The following is a 15,208-nucleotide window of genomic DNA, read 5'->3' on the forward strand; positions in this document are numbered from 1 at the left end:
TGGATTGGGGGAGCTGCTTTCAATGTATGCTTCCTATAATGGGCATTTCACAGCTCACTGGGGAGACTAACAGGGAGACGGCAACCCCACCAGGAAATTCAACATGTTCATTATTCCATAAGGTGAAAAAAACTGCTGGAGGGTTGTAGACAGAAGTGACTTACCAGCTGTACCAATCATGCCTTGAAGACACCACAGCCTGACTATGTAATGACTGTCTTAGTTGTGACCCTGATAAGCCTCAAATCTCCAACATTACAGTTTGTACAACAGGCTGGTTTAATGAGATTGATGCAGATGCTCAGAGCAGTTATTAACTCCTGACATGGGACTTCAGCAAATGAGGTCTGCTGGCGAGTAATGACAGCAAAAGTGTCATAGCTGCATCTGACTCCGTGTGTATGAGGTGCACTCAGAGCAAATAGAGGCAGCACTCTGAAATGAGACCAAACCTGGGGGCCAAGTTGACACAGAGAGGTGTTTGTACATCCCAAGAATTTATAAGGGCCCGGGAGTGGGGTGGATGGGGTGGGATAGGAGGATGTTCAAATCTGCTTTTTCTGAGGCAGCCAGCTCAAGTCTCTCCATTGGCTCCTCCACCCCACTCCTCCTCAGCTTTTGCAAGGTTCTGGAGCAGAAGCAGAAGCAAAAAGTAACTGACATCACAGATAACAGGATAGTTAGAAATGTGCTTATAGAGCATAATTGTGCAAGTAATATCATTAAGGTAGGAATTACTGCAATAAAACATGCACTCCTATAATTAATATAGGTACCACAGGAACAGGCAGCCATACTCTCCCCAGGTATACTGTGCATCCTGTCTCAGGAATGCATCAGCTGGAAATATATTCTTAGAATATACAAAAGAAATGTGGTTTAGATGAAACCACAGGCTTATTAATATGTTCAGGTATAGCCTAATGCCATGGCTGCAAGGTGCAGTGAAGTCTCAGTCAACACTGCCAATGGTGTCAAGCAGAATACTCACGTCACTCTCATGCTAGAATCCAGATTATACACTTGCACTACCTTAGCATAAAGTATGGAAAATTCAGTAGGGAAAACATCTCTCTACTGAATTTGGGTAACAAGGATACTTCTTGTGTTCCTCTGGAACTGTGAAAACCTAGAGAAGAAAGATCTAAGAGATCATCATTCAATTCTTTCACTTACAGAGATGGAGTAGGAGATCGATGAAGGCCAGAAATTGCCCCCAAGGTCTGGACACAAACCCAAGCACGCTCCTCTTCTTTAGGAAGAGAAAATGTTAATGCAGGGTCAGTGAAGCACCATTTGACATCTGTGAATAACGGGCCTCATATGTAGACCCAGAGCATCATCCTGAGGCCATTATTTAGCTCTGAAACACAAATTATTCTTTCATCTCATTCACTTTGCCTAATAATCGTTTATAAATGCAGTTAATGCTTTTTAGAGCTATACTTTCAAGTGAAGTCATTAAATGCTCTGGCTTAAACATGTGCTTCCAAGGCACACCTGGGTGGCTCAGTCGGTTGAGTACCTGGCTCTTGATTTTGGCTCAGGTCATGATCTCACCGTTCATGGGTTCAAGGCCCATACTGGGCTCCACACTGATAGTGTGAGGCCTGCTTGGGATTCTCTCTCTCTCTTTCTCTCAAAATAAATAAACTTTGGGGCGCCTGGGTGGCGCAGTCGGTTAAGCGTCCGACTTCAGCCAGGTCACGATCTCGCGGTCCGTGAGTTCAAGCCCCACGTCAGGCTCTGGGCTGATGGCTCAGAGCCTGGAGCCTGTTTCCGATTCTGTGTCTCCCTCTCTCTCTGCCCCTCCCAAGTTCATGCTCTGTCTCTCTCTGTTCCAAAAATAAATAAACGTTGAAAAAAAAAATTTAAAAATAAATAAATAAATAAATAAACTTTTTAAAAAATGTGCCTCCAAAATATACACAGATCATTCTCAGAGAAATATTATCAAATGAGGGAACTGGGTATAAAATGCTACGCTCTAAAGAGAAATGAGTCTCCCATCAAAATATTCTTAGGAAACCCCTGGATAGAAATTGCATGGGTCTGTGCATGCACCCATGGAAGTGAAGCATACACACTGTCAGAAGGATTCTATGGAAAAAACACCAAGAAATCTCCCAGGATTCCAGCAAGAAACCAGGATCCCTATTTTCCCCACATAATTTGTGACTTCCGTGTTCATTTACTTGAAGCCTCAACTCTGCTAAAAGCCTTAGAGCTTTTGATGCTGTTAAAGATGAGTGTCTAGTGAATTTAAAAGTGTTTCCTTCTCCCTTGCTGAAATTGGGAAGCCTGGTTCTCAAGTGTGGATGAAGGTGAGCCTGCCTGGTGGCATGGAGTTCTCCATTCTCTCCTAGCCCATGACCAGGAACAAGTTAAAAAGGAAAAGCTATTCGGTGTCTTCCGGTGTGTTCTCATACTGGAAAGGAAATAAGTTTTGGAATATGATTATTATCCATTCTTTTCATTATAGGATAACACAAAATGCACACTCTCTAGTTTGTTTCCTTGTAAGTAAAATTACTCCACCTACACGTGGGAGCAAAATCGAAGCTTTCCACGTTTTGTGCTCTATATTAAAAAAAAAAAAAGAAAAAAGAAAGGAAGAGAAATATGGGCAATGTGTTGGTCATTCAATTCTGGGGGTCTAAAACCTACTGCACCAATGTGTTGGAGGACTGGACATAACATGTAGAGCAGTCCCAACAGGTAACGTTTTAGTTTCATCTTGGGCAACAGACATATAACGTGTTCTTCTTCTTTTTTGCAATTTAATATGTGTTTGGACAATGAGCTCTCAAGAATGGCTTAAATCTGAGAGAAAATTCCCCAAGGGAGCTAGCTGTCCACCCACTTCTGAGGAAACCCCGGGTTAGAAGCATTAACAAAGCAGTAGTTTCAGCAAACCTGAGACAGCCCCTGACCGGTTTGTTCTTATGAGGGAGAGCCCAGTGCACTTGAATCCCAGCACAGCAGGAAGGAAAGAGGTAAAGGAAAGGAATTAGACCATCTAGAATAATTCCAATACCTCTAATGGGTTGACAAATGGCTTGGTGCTTCGAATTCTAGGAATATCTGTTTAACATTTTGTTTTTTGATTTACACATAATGAAATTCACTTGGGGGGGGCGCTTCAGAAGTACTTTCTTTTTTTTTAATGTTTATTTATGCTTGAAAGAGAAAGAGAGAATGAGAGACAGAGAGACAGAGAGAGAGAGAGAGAGAGAGAGAGAGAGAGAGAGAGGGAGAGAGAAAGCAGGGGAGGGGCAGAGAGAAAGAGGACAGAGGATCTGAAGTGGGCTCCATGCTGACAGCACAGAGCACGATGTGGGGTTCAAACCCCACGAAACATGAAATCATGACCTAAGCTAAAGTTGGATGCTTAACTGACTGAGCCACCCAGGTATCCCGAAAGCACTTTCTTTAAACAAAGTTGTTTTTAGGCAGATGTTGGGAAGAATGAGGAAAAAGGAAGAGGAGGGATTTGGATAGAAAACTCCTAAAAGGTACAACTACTTTGCTCTCTGATCTTGGGCAGGTAGTTTGTCTCCTGGGCAGCAATCTCATCACCTGTAAATGGGAGTGAAAACACAACCTGCCCCACGGTGCTCTCACAATGCAACGGAGACAGACCAGGAAGGATTTTGTAAATTCTGAAGCCATATACATCGGTGTTTGTATTAAATTATAGTGGGCCTTTTAAATTATGGTCTTATTAAAATATTAATTTTTCTAGGATCAGCGAAAAATAAAACTTGGAACAGATTTAATACCCACTCATTAAAAAGGGAGTCTGAAACGAAACCCATGTTGTTTTGATAATCTCAAGAACATTTCACAGTAAGTTGACAAAGTTCTTGAGTGCTAACTAACTCAGTTGCAGGTACCACATCAGCTGCTGTGAGGGGAATGAGGTGGAATAAAGCATAGCCCCTGCCTTCCAGCAATGACCCCTCAGGGGTAGAGGACAGCTCTGCGAAGCTGAGACTGAGGGCAGACCAAGTGCACAGAGCTCCTGCAGGGGGACAGCCTAGCACTCCATGGGGATCCAGAGGAGGGAAGCAAATAGGTGACACAAACGGCCTGGGTCTTGACAAAAGGACCATGCTGCACACATTCAACGTGAGACTCCAGTAGTGGGGTGGGGGAAGGCAGGTAATTTCTTTTAATGTCTTACTACGAAAAGATTCTCTTCTTCTAAAATTTCTCTAGCCCACAAATACCTACCAAAGAATATTTTTCCATGGGAGAACAAAAGAAAAGCCATTGTTTATTGTTTCTTCAGAAAACAATGTTCTCTCTAAAATGTGTTCCTGTAAATAGCATTAATAGCTGAACAATCTGCAATTACCACACTCCCACTTATTGTTATGTATTAAAAAGGAATTAACAGACAAAAAGAGATTATTCCCCACAAGGAGAGCACTTTCTCACAGAAACAAAACTTGCAATTTAGAAGGCTTTTCTGGACATTATTTCCTTGTATCCAAACCTATCCTTCATGGATTATAAACCACAGTCATGATTTAAAATCTCTTATATTCAAAAATAGATCCTTTACACATGGGAGTTAAGACCTAAGTACAATTTTGTATTTGTAATGCCTCTAGAAGCCACCTCTCTGTCTCAGTTCTCTGCCTGAAGAAAAATGTGAATTTCTTAAAATCTTCATGGAATTCTAAATGGGAAAAGAAGCTCTTGCAGGTCAACAAGTGATTTTCCAAACAACAAGAGAATCCCTTCTGTAGTGACCATACTAGCACCTACTGAAGGCATAAGTGTCCTCACCTTTCCAGAGCCCCAAAGAGAGCCATTACAACCCCATTTCAGAGATGAAGCAGCTCAAGCCAGAAGAGGCTATGTGCTCACTGACTCGAGGAGGCAAGGCCAGGGCTCAAGCTCTTTTCCCCAGGTTGCCAGGAGATGGCCCAAACAGCTGGCCTTGGATGAGACAGAGCCTGAGAAGTTTATAAACCCCCAATCACATGCCAGGTCCTAACAGGACACCTGGTTAGAAAAGGCCTCTGGTGGTGAGCTGGAGTCTACCATCAGTCCCTACTCTGGAAGTAAGACAGCCTGACCTCCCTCTCCCCGCAGGCAGGGCTCCAGACATTTGAGAGAAGGCAACTCCTCACCACGCAAGCTGTTCTCTCGCCATCCTTCCTCCTCTGTCACTTGGCAGCGCGCACAGGGGAGCACAGCCACCCCAACTCCTCCCTGCCTCCACTCACACTTGCAATGCTTCAGGCTCTGTGACTTCAGACCACACCACTCATTCACACTGGGCTTCCGGACCAAATGCACCTCAGGCATTTGTCCTGGTAACTCTGAATTAATGTGATGGCTCCATGCTTGAGTTCTTAAATTGTTTTTCTTTTTTAAAAATAAATTGAACCCTATGAAATCGAACCCCACTTTTGAAAAACAGTCCACTACTGGCAATTTTCATAATGTTCCACCTAAAACATTCGCCTCTCTTTAATCTCCCTGGTTAAATTTTTGTAGGGTTTAATTTCCCTAGTTAAGTTGAGACAGCTAGTCTTTCCTTCTTGTTTGATTGCTGGGTTTTGTCATTTAATTTACATAGGCTGGCTCTTCTAGTCTGGTGTCATCAGCACAGGTACTATTGTAGGGCAGGGTTCCCCCAGCACAGCAGTATTGACACTGAACCGTAAATTCTTTATTGTGGTCCTGTACATTGTAGAATGTTTAATGACATCTCTGGCTTCCACCTGCTAGATACCAGTGCATCCCTTTCCCCTCTTGTGACAACCAAAGTATCTCCAGACATTGCTCTGTGTCCCTAGACGGGACCGAGCAGCAACCACCACCACCCCTGGTCGCAGGAATCATTGTTCTAGGGTAATGAATGATGGCTGCATCACCACTACAGAAAGTTCACGTCAGCCCTGCAATTAATTGATCGTTGGGGCCAAAGTCTCAACCAGAACGGTTCAGCTCAGCTATTTTGGTCATCCAATCTTCCCCATGATGCCACATGGATTTAAGGAAGTCTTCCTTTTGTTTCTAGTTTCAATCAATCAACATATTTATTGAGTGTCTATTCCATCTGGGAAAAGACAAGATGCACTCCAGTGAGTTTACTAAAGGAGATTCTGGTGACTTGGGCCTTGTTAGAGGCCACAGTAGGGTTTCCTTCCAAAAAGAGACCTCAAGGCACAAGAGAACAATTTTTTCTACTAAAGGATGTAGGTCAGCTTATATGCTTTACCATATGGTAACAGTTTAGTAAGAACAAAATCTTTCAATTTTCCACATACACTGAGTTGCTATTATATTGCATTTTTACGCTTTAATTTATTTTGTGTAGCATGTGCTTATTAAACACATATGGCTAAACTCGTATTTAAAATCATAATTCATATTCTTCACTGATAGCATTTATTTGAAAGAAAGTCTTTATACCTTTAACTCCAAAAAGGGAAATCAAAGAAAACTCAAGTCTCTGGCCTCAGGTAAACCTCTCCCTCTCCAGGTCAGCCTCTGCTGCTATCGTCTTACACTTTTTAAAGCTGTGAAGCAGGCTCACTGCACATGTGTTAGACCTCCTAACTGAAGCCTCTCCCATCTGTTACCTTCTACATATTTCTACTTTCCTTAACTGCAGCGTATGAGGGGTAAGTGAGCTCAGTCTACAGCTTAATGAAAATAATTACTGGTTTTACAGCTGTGAAAGAAAAGAACAAAATGCTCCGTTTATTATTTTGGTTCAGTCATCTGTCTTAAGTCTCCATGGTCAGTGATAGTCAAGCAAAGTTATAATAAAATTTTCTTTGGTAAAACTTGACTAATCTATGGCTTATACATTCTCATGAAACCGTATGGGAAACACGCAGGAACCAGTGGATGTTACTTGGTGGTATAACACTAACTATGTGATCGAGTCTACATTTTATTACTCTGAATTTGTACAATAAGCACATAATAAGAATTATTATTAAGTTATTAATACATGTCAGGAGACGGTTCACATATATCACCTATCCTTGTAAACATTATTCTTCCATCAAAACTAAGTCAAACTTACAGTTTTAGTTTATTCCTGTAGTAAACTCTTCTATTCAATAAAATCCCATTAATTAAAAAAAAGTAAATTCAAACTCATAAATACTATTTTTAGAAAAATAAAAGTTTTTTTTAAGTGTCAAAGTGCTTTCAAAAACAAATAGTAACAAAATTAGCTAACAAAAACGTAAGGTAATAGAGACCTTTAGAAAATCTAGGTTAATAAGCATAAATAAATTTGTAGTTTGGACATCACTGTTCAAATTCCAGTAGATGATATGATACGTTCTCTTAAGAGGAGAGGAAATGTGCCTGGAAATCTTTCCAACACATTTCTATTTCCTAACACCTACCTCAGTGTATTCTCCATACACCTGTTTCACCTGACCTTGTGCTGCAGTGCCCATGACAAAGAGAGGGGTCCCATCCTACCTTGCCCCCACTTTTTCTCAATTCATCTTCTTGCCTTTCTGAATTAATTTTTGCTTTGAGATATAATGGGAATAGTGCCAGCAGGCTCTATCTTCTCAGGCACTTGCCTCTCAGCACTATATCCAACCTGTCTGAAATACTTTCTCTCTCTCTCTCTCTCTCTCTCTCTCTCTCTCTCTCTCTCTCTCTCACACACACACACACACACACACACACAGAACTATACACATTACATATATATGCACATATAAATAAATAAATTTATTCACACAAACGCCATCTGTTTCTTAGTCCTTCTGAGGCCCTCATTACCTTGCCTTTGGCTACTACAGCAATTCCCTTTCTGTGTTTGTTGCCATCACTCCTTCCTGACTATAATTCATCCCACATAACCACTATGGTTTAGGCTTCTTAAAATGCTTTTTTGGCAATGTTGAGTTTTGTGCTTCAAAACATTCAATGGCTCCCCATACCTATGGGATGAAAATGATGCTGAATCAAGGTTCCCTACAGGGCTGCCTAGATTTATGTCCATACATTATTTCCAAGCACATATCTGGCACTAAATACAAACCACTATGGTCACTGTTCCTTGAACATGGCTTGAGAAGGTCTGTATCTCTGACATGCGAAATTCCATCCTGCTTCTCATCCTACAGTTTAAATCCTATCCATCCCTGAAAAGTCTGTTCAAAACGATTCCACCTCCTCTGTGAGCTGCTTTCGAACCAATTTGGCTACAAGGGTATTCAACCCAGTTCAATTCTTATAATGTGTGTACCACTTATTTGGCTCTTGCACAAGCTGAATGATCCCGTACCTACTCACTTACGTGTATCAGACCACTGATCTGAGGTTCTACACCCTCAGAACCTGACTAGGTAGTTACAATGGTGAGAAAAAATACTCAACATGTAAAGATTATCGAACCTTTTGCTATCTTCAGGAAAAAAACAATGTGACCCTAATAACAAAATGCCTAAAAATAGACCAGAGGATCCAAGAATGCTCAATAGGAGAGGGCCTGAGAGGTCCTCTAGTCCAACTCATTCATTGGTCTCGTGTACTCAGGCAAGGGCCCCATGGCCAGTGGGAAATAATGCTGAGTCTATCTCCCAGGTATGTCATCTCCCAATATGTGGTCTGTCATCCATAAAAGTCAAATGTTGAATATATTTTGAAGCTACCTTATATCATTATGTCTTGGAAGATACATTTCCCTGTTCTTAAAAACCTTAGGAATAAGGTCTGGGATTACTCCTGTTTCTATTCACTGTACACCCTATAGTTTTAAAACATTGTTTTCCGATGAAACTTTTAAGTTAGCCTTCTAGAGTTCCTCCTCTGATATACATCAAGGTTACCATTTAATCCCCTAAACATCAGTTAGACCTTTAAATTTATAAATATGCAGTTTATCTTGGTAGCACTGACTCCAAATATCAAGAATTTAAACCTTGGTAAGAATCACTTGCTATAGAGAATAAGTGCCTTAGAGGTTTATTAGAATTACTTCCTTGGATATGAGATAAACAAGGTTCCTAATTTGCCATCTTAATTCTGCACTTTTCCTCAAATTGAACACTCATTTATGTTTGGCTTTAAATATATTTATAAATGTATGTATATCCAACACACGGTTCTAGTTATAAGTCTAACTTTTCAGCAAAGAATAACTCTTTGTCTGAGAAAAGGTGATGCAATTATTACATATCACTGCATGATACAGGCTGTCTGGGGTTATTAAAAGAGTCAGGTATGGCCAATTTACAAGTATCACCCCTGCACCTTGCTTTCATAGCTCACTGCTGAGTCTTATGCTCATTGAGGGGCCCCTTGGGATCTTTTTACAAACGACTGTTTATTATTATATTATTCCATCATATACCTCAGGAGAGGAGGTTGTAACATCCGTTAAGAAAATCAGGAGCTATTTTGACTTCTAAGAACATTACTCCATATACGATGTTTAAAATTATGTTTTCTTTAGCACTGGTATGGCAAAAGGTTCAGTAAAACATAAAGTTAAATAAAAGCAAAAGGTTCCTGAAACAAGTGAAATATTCTTGGCTACAAAACAAATGGCTAAAATTAAGGGAGGGCAAAAAGAAATGCTACAAGTGCATTTAGCGACTGAAATATGAACAGTTTTGATCACGTATCACCAGCACCCAGCATGGTAGCATGCAGAGCGCTCCCTGCCTGAGCCACGTTCTTACTTGCAGACAACAGAATCCACTCGGCTGAGATGAGGACAAAGGGTATTTATATCAGAGCACTGGATGGCTTACAGAGTTTCTAGAAGTGCCAGGGAACCCAGCATGAATGCTTCATGTCCAGGAACAAGGTGGTGAGCAGAAACGTCCAGCTATACCACAGAGCGGTTCCAGTAGAGCTACTGTCTGCCCTTGCCGCCATGACACAGGTGCCTGAGCAGAACCCCCGTGACAGCTGCCACTCACCACTCCCTATGCGTACTTTCCAGAACCACCATGTAGGTGCCCCTGTTGGACAGGACCATAGTGGGTGCCAACCCAGCCACAGGAGCTGGGGACATGCAGAGTTCAGCTTTTTAGTTCCCATCATACAGATGGCACACTGGGCAGGGTGAGGAGTGGGTAGAAAGTGAGCCAGTGGCCGATGATTCTGAATCCCAAGAGGGTTAAATCAACATTTTACTTAGGTCTGACCCACAGCAAGGGGAGAGGGTATTTCTCCATCTGTTCTGAAATTCCACAATGCCTAATTATATCTTTTAGTCACACGAGTATGTTCAAAAGTGAGAAAATACACAGGGAAAGAAAAATATTAACATTTTACGATAAGAGTATGTTCTTTTCCTCATACTCTTCAGTGTCATTACAAGGGCTCATGTTTACTGAGGGCTGTTTTGTCCAGGCTCTGAATTGAGTACGTTATATATTTTAGCTCCACAAAGTCTTCAAATAACCCTTATGGTAAGCACCACAATTACCTGCATTTTACATATTAGGGGAGAAAGGCATAGGGAAGTCAAATGACAAGGTATAGCCAAGGCTGGAGCTCAGACAGGTTGTCTTGAAGCCCATGCTCTTAACTATTACACTATATCATACTATATTACACTAAATCATGACTTTATCCTGTTACAATTCAAATTTGTCACTAGATGGTTACCTCAGGGCTGAACAATACACATTTTTCCACCTCAGGCCCCATGCTTTTTTGTGCATTACAAAGTAGGCTAATACAAAATTATAGATGGAAATGACAAAGACTTATATTTCCCAAAATTTCTATATGCAAATTTGCAATAATTTTACATTAATGTGGCTTTGCACTTAAAAGAGAATTTAACTTTGATGTGTAACAAATTACATTAAGACATTAAATCTGTAAGTCATTGTTAAAAAATAGTTTGCTTATTTTAAGCAAAGAAAACGTTCCAGTCTTTGATATATGTTCTTAGAAACATGAAAATAAAATTCCTTTCCTCAACTGTCCCTTTCCATTTTACACATATTGATCTTTCCATATGTTTTAAATAACGATGAAATTAATAGGAACTGTTTTTAATAAATCTAAATCATAGCTCTTTTCATGTCCAAATATTTTGGGGAAGACTGAGGTGAAAAAGCCACTGAGGCTTTAGGAAAAACTAAGAACAACGAGGAACAGCTTTAGAAGAGCAGTTGAAAGATGGTGAGGAGCTGGGGAGGCAGCTGTGGAAACCTATCTCGGGTTGGAGGTGGGAGGGCGCTCTAGTCAGGAGGAGTCTGAGGTGGGGGGACCAAGGCTGGAGTCCAGGTAGAACAAGACAGAAGGAGGAAGGAACAGAACAAACAACTGTCTGACAGGCCTGTTAGCTGTGAATCAATGGGGAAGACATACCCTGTGGAATAAACCACGCCTTTCCTGTGAATTCTAACAGCCTTTTTAGTGTGTGGCATTGGGCAAAAGTTCTTGATATTTTTTGAACCTTTGTTATTTAAACAGTGTGTTATGATATTTATCTAACTGAACTGCAGAGACAAACCAGTGGGAAAACATCACGCAGGTGCCAGCACAGAGTCTGGCACGGTGGGAGTTGGGGAAATAAAGACCCTCTACCCTCACCAGCCAACCAGATACAAAGGAGCTGGGCAGAAGGAAGCCAAGTGGAAGACCCTTCACAGGAAGGCTGGGCAGTCAGTCCCACAAGTCACCCCAAATTTTATTCATGATGTATAGTTATTTTGAAAGTCCTTACAATCCAAATTATTTTCTTTCTAAACCAGTAACAGGATCAATTTTTTTAAATTCAGAGTGGAGGAAAAGTACAGCTATTTCAAAGCATTTTTTCAATCATACTAATAAAACTATATGATTTTTCAATCATACTAATAAACTAATAAACTCAGACTACACATGAACTTGGGAAAATACTACTTGATAAGGTCACTGTTTTAGCTATTAAATTATTAAGTTAATAGACTAGCTAAAACTGGTCCAAACAAAAACGTTGGTTTGTAATGTGATGCATTTTGGCTGTTCAAAATGTATTACTATTGATATTTTAAATACAAAAATGACTATATTTGTTTTCATAATGAATTGGCCACCATATTAAATGTAACCATGGTTTTATACGATTGTATCATAGAACACAGTCTGTGAGACATCTATTTTATAAATAGGTTTAAAAAAATTTTTTTTTAACATTTATTTATTGTTGAGAGACAGAGAGAGACAGAGTGTGAGCAGGGAAAGGGCAGAGAGGGGGAGACATAGAATCTGAAGCAGTTCCAAGCTCTGGGATGTCAGCACAGAGACTGATATGGGGCTCAAACTCATGAACTGTGAGATCATGACCTGAGCTAAAGTCAGACGCTTAACTGACTGAGCCACCCAGGTGCCCCACAAATAGGTTTCTTTAATAAAAAAAAAAGTTTTCAATTACTATAAGGACCCATAGGTCTGGAAATAAAAGATTTTTAGCATCTTAGAGCTTATTTCCACTTCAACACTTTTTTAGTCACTGCTGACATAATTTTGATACTCTCATATTTAGGGAAGCATTTGTAAAATGACTATGCCACACAATCATGCTCCCAGGGCCATGGGCCTTGGGGCCATTTCAAAGGCCAGTGGTGGAGGGTGAGCCACACAGTGAGTTATGCAGGCAAGTGTGCCACCCAGAGGTGAAAGGAGGAAATTCACCTTGGATTTTTTTCTAAGATAAAACTAATAAATGTTAGAACATTTTAAATTATTTGCTATTACTTACCTTACTAAGAAATGAGGAAGATTTTTATAAGGTTCTCTCTGCAGGAACAAAGTCTTTTAGCACCGGGCTAGTGACTTTTTGAGAACTCTCATAAGAAGGAAATGGTACTAGTCACAGGTGCACAGTTCACGGATTAAAAAACTGAATTTAATTGTATTCTCTACAGTAAGTGCTTTCTTATTTTTTTATAATTAATGTAATATGTGTTTCCAGAAGAACATATAAGTTCTGGAACAACCACCATGATCCATTTAGGCATGTGGACCAAAAGTTAAACTAATTATCAGAGACATTTCTTACTTAAATGAGAAAAGTTTCTTTCATTAGAAGGTTTTCTGTGCAATTTTCTTCTGGAAAAGGAACAAGGTTTACTTACAGTAAGTAATTCTTTTGGCAGACAGTCAGGGCTTCTCAAGTATATACTAATAATTGTTAAGGCTGCAGAATACAGCCACTTCTATTAAGCACACATAAAAATTCAAGCCTCTAATGGCTAGACAATAGGCTGATTATAAAACAGAGATTTATGATATCCCTGTTTTGTCTTACAAGTCTGGATGTTGGGATCACTTTTAGTAACAGACCAACATTTAAGACTTATGTATTTTACAATGAACCACAAAAAAATCAAACTCAACTGAAAACATGACATATATTAAAATGGGAAAATGATTTTAAGTATAAAATATGAAAACTCCCTTTTCTGCCCTGTAAAATCATATTTTTTAATAATATTTTGAGTTCTCAAAGTCATTTCTTCTCATTGATCGTTTCATTTCCACTCTGATAGACTTTAAAATAGAAAGATGATCCTAAATTTACATCCATTTATATTACTTTCTAGAAAACTCATTCCAGGAATACCCCAGTGTTAGCTGCTGACTTCTAATTTGTTTTTGTTAATTGAGAACATTCTACAGTTGATTGTTATTTCCAAGAAAATTTTTCTCCCTGCAAAATCTTAGCAAAATACTGCTTTACAGTACTGTGTTAACTAAGCTTTTGTCTCTTCTGTCACTGAGGGATCTCGTCATGATCCGTGAGAGTTAATTCTCTTCCTTATTTATACACCTCAATCTTCCACCCACCTAAAGCTACGTCATTCTGTGAAAGACGCTTCCATCTGCAATGATGGCTACAGATATCTGAGCACAGGACACAAACGGCTCTACTTTTGCACCTCTATTTCTGCGTTTATTTACGAAATCAATGAGACCGTGGGTGCAAGTCCAGCCTATTATATAGGGATATCCTCCATGCATTGTTGGAACTGAGGCAGATACGACAAAGACAACCCAGTAGGCCAGTACAGTTACTGCTTCAGATAAAAGCTCAATGATGAAAGCTCCAGGGTGTTATCAGGGATATATTGCGAGAGTTTTAAATAGGGCTAAAGGGTCGAGAAGCTTCAAGAAACGCGTTCTGAAGCAACAAGGAAAAACTGTCTACTCAGGAGACTGACCTCTTAACACATACCCTAAGTTTATCATCAAGGTCTGTGTGACTGTATTATACTTTCAAAGAATAAAACAGAAACACAAAGGATGACTGCTTATAGCTCACGAGTGATTCAAGTTCAGTGATGAGTAGCTACAATTTCAAGGGTAAGTGCTGAAACATTCTCTGTACCTCTTATTGCTCAAGAAGACCTAGTGATAACATTCAATGCTTTGAAATTGCTTAAATCTCTCCTCTTCCAGTATCCTGCTCCCAGTGCCATCATCTTACTGCTCATCATTTTTAAATTCTATATTCGTTTGACCACTTCCTAATTAATGTCTCCAGGCCCAAACTCCCACTCTACACTACCACTGTTACATTTTCAAATCCATTCGGATTCCAGAATAATCCTTGGAAGGAGTCCAGAATAATCTCTGTGAAGTACAAACCAGTCATATCACTCCCTTGCTTGACATTCAGGCAGAGAACCAGGACTCTGGGTGTTCCTGCTCCCCTCCTTGCCCTCTACCCATGGGCAGGGGTAGGGAGGCGTGGGGCTAGCCATATCCTTCCTACCCTGCACATCCAGGATCTACCAGAAGTGGCTGTCACTACTGACTCCTCTGACCTTTCTGTTTCAACTTAACCCACCAATCATATTCCTTTGGGAGAAATGAGAATGACTCCTCATCAAGAAATGTCAGGACCCTAATTTACGCATGAGGTCTTTTACAAAAATATCCTAACTACTAAAATAATAGTTTTCAAACATTTTTAAATGATCACAATGATTTTGTTCAAATAATATCTAATGCAGAACCCCAACAAAAAGTGGCTGAAACAGCATTTTTGAATTTGACAACATAAGCTGAAGCTAAATCATAAAGCACTATGTAAGCCACAGAATAAAGTTCAAATTTGGTTGGCGTAATGCAAAGTCAGTGGAGAGAAGAAACAGGAATGTGACAGAATCTGATTTATGTTTTTGAAAGACCAATGTGGTTGTTGTGTAGAAGAGCTGAAACTACTGAAAATTTCAACATGTTTGATGTCTTT

General features: G+C 40.0%; 1 protein-coding gene across 7 annotated transcripts in view; it reads right to left on the reverse strand.

The window, feature by feature from the left end:
* The window catches only part of RALGAPA2 (Ral GTPase activating protein catalytic subunit alpha 2), a 324,755-nt gene that overhangs the window by 159,882 nt on the left and 149,665 nt on the right, over positions 1–15,208 (reverse strand). The gene's annotated exons all lie outside the window — the stretch shown is intronic.

The sequence above is a fragment of the Felis catus genome, chromosome A3, assembly GCF_018350175.1.
Source record: "Felis catus isolate Fca126 chromosome A3, F.catus_Fca126_mat1.0, whole genome shotgun sequence".
Classification (NCBI taxonomy): domain Eukaryota; kingdom Metazoa; phylum Chordata; class Mammalia; order Carnivora; family Felidae; genus Felis; species Felis catus.